This window comes from Alligator sinensis, unplaced genomic scaffold (genome assembly GCF_000455745.1).
Source record: "Alligator sinensis unplaced genomic scaffold, ASM45574v1 scaffold913_1, whole genome shotgun sequence".
Lineage (NCBI taxonomy): Eukaryota > Metazoa > Chordata > Crocodylia > Alligatoridae > Alligator > Alligator sinensis.
In genome coordinates this window covers 259,191-262,822 of record NW_005842501.1, presented here as the reverse complement: position 1 = coordinate 262,822, position 3,632 = coordinate 259,191, and the positions used below count along the sequence as shown (strand labels likewise).

The 3,632-nt window shown below is 39.0% G+C and overlaps 1 protein-coding gene across 1 annotated transcript in view; it reads right to left on the bottom strand.

Annotated features, from left to right (window-relative positions):
* Positions 1 to 3,632, bottom strand: part of THSD4 (thrombospondin type 1 domain containing 4) — a 675,583-nt gene that overhangs the window by 666,765 nt on the left and 5,186 nt on the right. The window lies entirely within an intron of this gene.

Here is a 3,632-nt window from a genome sequence, read left to right as displayed (position 1 = left end):
TCCTGCTGGGCACGGGTGTTACCCTTGTAGACAGCAGCGCTGAGGAACACAGAAAGTTCCTGGCAAAGCACTGAACCCAGAGTTCCCCAGTCCCAGCCAACCATCCTAACTATGAGTTTGGCCTTCCTCCCCTCATAAGATAATTTTATATTTGTGATTCTTAGTTCTGCAAATCTGTAGGTGATTTCTGTTACCCAAATATAGCTTTATTGTGTGGTTAAATCCTAAATTGTTGAGATACTAAAGGACTTGCTTGCTTGGTAAAGTTTCAGATACTGGGAAAGCAAATTGAGATACTAATAAGAGCCCAAACAACTGATGTGGGAGAGCACAGTATTAACCTTAGGAAAAAATAATTTAATTTTAGTTAAGGACTGAACCTACATCTACACATCTCAGAGCTGAATCAACTCTGGCCTGTATTATACCATTTACAAACAGTTACATGCCTCTCTGTAAGAGTGCTTTCAAAGTATTCTCCTTCCCAAATACAAATGCCTACAGCTACACAATTTTATTTTACAAAGATATCCAGTACTTTGGGCTAGATCCTCTGCTGGTGTCAGTAGGCATGACTTTATGCCAGAAGTGCACCACTTTGCACCATTAGGCCTGTTCCCCTTTAGATTCTTGCCAAACCTACAAAAAAAAGTTGCTAAGCATTTTGACAGACGCCCTAAGAAATTATTTACTAAAGACATTCTTGCAAAAATTGTTAAGGAAACAAAGACCTCTTTTCCTGCTACCTGATATGTAATTATCAGAAACTCCAAGGCCAACAACCTTGGATTCACGGTAGTAGAACCTGGTTGTAACATGGATTGCCACCAGTACAGTTTCAAATCAGATTTACCAGATGTACTTTCTTTCTCTGATTTTTTTCTCTCATTCCAAGATAATCTTTTCTTTCCATGTGCTCCGGGAGGGGGTGAGGGGGGGGTGGGGGGGGGTGGAGGTAGAAGAATGTGATCCCAGTGGAAGATTGTGATGTGATACTAATTCAGACATAAAAATAAATGTGTATCAACCTAATCTACTCTGCAAATGACACCTTATTCTGAAAAACAAAAATATGTTCTTATGGACACAGTGTGCGTGTCTACATGACATACTTACTACATGGTAAACTACTAGGCTAAACTAATTAACTATGCAGCAGGGTAGTACTTGTAAATACAAGCACTATCTTGCTGCAGAGTTTTTTTTACTCCACAGCAGTGCACATACAGATGCTGCCCTGGCTGGCTGGGGCTCGAGGGTGCTTCAGTGCAGGGGGCTGTTTGCCGGCTAGCCCCACACTGAAGCACCCTCATGCCCCAACCAGCCCCTCCACAACACATTTAGCTGAGGGGAGCAGCACCGGGCTGGCAGACTGACTCCTCAGAGTCTCTGCCAGTGGGGGCTGCTCCAACCCAACTCAATTTGCTGCAGTCCCAGGTGCATGTGAAGACACAGTGCCCAGGAACAATAAACTCCAAAGTTTATTATGCACATTTTACCCAGAGTTTTTAATACAAAGTTCTGAAACTATGTCACTCATTTGCCCTCAATGGGATCTGAAGCATGCAATATGTTAGATAGGTAATTAACGCAAGGGCCACACAACAGATTTTGAAACTTCTAAAAGCCTTACAAGCAGTCTACAGCAGTTAATAATTCTTGAGGTCTTGTAAATACAAAAACAAACTTTTTTTTTTAAATTGAAGGAATCTGAAAGTATTGCAGATACATCTAGCAAAGCACAGTCCCATATACCCATGCACACCACAATGATTGCAGAAGGAATAACACACAATGTATCTTGTCATGAACTGTGGTGTTAAGCAGAGATGTATGAGAGACTTAACACAACATGAAAATTGTTGAAAGTTTCCAAGATATTCTATAGTCTACCCTGGGAAAAAGCCAAGACCTTTGAAAATTCTTCAAAAACCAGAAAGAAGATGCACTGAATTCACATCTGCCCTGTTACCACTAAGCTTGCTGGCTTTCAGGTCATCGAAATTTCTTAATCTCACTATAGCTTTTTCCTTTTATGTAATTAAATATTAACTGGACCAGAATAAGAGACAGTAGTGGTTAGGTCACTCACACAGGACAAAGGTTATCCTATTAAAAGGCCTGCATCTCCCACATCCCAAGTGAGTGTGCTAACCTCAGAACTATCCTGGTGGATAAATACAAATTCAGGCTATTCTGGGGCAGTTCTATCGTGACCAGAGAAACTTTCCCTTCCATTAAAAGTGATCTTTTCCACAAAAAGTTTTGTTTTTGACAAATCAAGCCTTTTATAGCCAGCCCCCCCTCCCCCCCCACACACTAGACTTCCTAGACTTTACTTCTCCCCTCCTCAATTCTTAACCAAGTTTGCCTAGCCCTAGAGGGTATTACAACTGACTGTGGTCCCTACAGTCATACTACCTCTCACAATTTCCAGTACTCACACAGGATCACCCTTCCTTAGCTCTACTAGATGCCAAAATTTGGCACCTTAAGTGAATCAGAAAAATAGCATTATTAATAATAATAATAATAATAATAATAATAATAATAATACTAGAGATGTCAACATGGGGTGAAAACGAGAACAACAGCTACCCAGGGAAGAAATATCTACTAGAACTATGCTTGCCATTTTTTAGAAAGTTACACATAATATCTTAAGCGCTGCTGAATGATACAGTACACAAAAATATAATCGCTGAGAGATCTGATAGGGCACAGAGGTTAAGAAAAGAAGAAGCTTTGCTGGGAAGCCACTAGGCTAATCAAGTTAAATACATTCTCCTCCTTTAAGAAAGTTTCAAAAAAAATATTCAGAGAGCTAATTAATTAGTTATCTTAACCTCTTAAATATCATGGGACCTATCACATGGAATTCTTCAAGTGACTGTACCCTTTGTTTATTGTGAACAGAAAGTATTTCACTTTCAGGAACTCCCATACAATCCTTAGGAAGCCTTTCAGCTTCTCATTCCTTTAATTTCTGTCACTTCCTATTATCTATGCATTAGCTATAAACTTAGCAAAACCTTCTTAATCTGCCTGTGTGTACACATATGCAATGAAAAAATCTTATAAAACAATTTTAACTTGAAGCAATGATACTTCCATCATCTAGATATACCCAAACTCAATTATGTTCAAAATAGGTCAGAGCTGTATGACCTATTTTGTCTTGTTGCCTTAAATACATGGCAAACCAAGTTAAATTTCCTTTGATATTTATCTTTCTGGTTAGATAGTATATCTTGCCAGCTATTGACAATGGCTATTTGAAGTAGCTATGAAACTTGAGTGACTTTCTAAAGTAGTATTTTCCAGTGATTTACAGCTCACTTTTTTAGTTAAGAAAAGTTCAATAGCAAATAATGTTGAGTGAGATTTGTCTTTACAAAATTTTACAAAATCCCTTTAATAAAGCAAAGACAGTCTTTGACTATAACCTCCTGCATACTGGCAGAACAGTTTAATACAGAGAAGCAGCTAATAACCATGTACATGAGCCCTTTGGATTGCCTCCAGTTCACTACATTGACAACACCTCCATACAGAGTTGCATAGTACAGTACATTAAACAAGCTCGATACATTTGTACAATCTCTGCACAAACTATGGGCAACCAGGGCAGG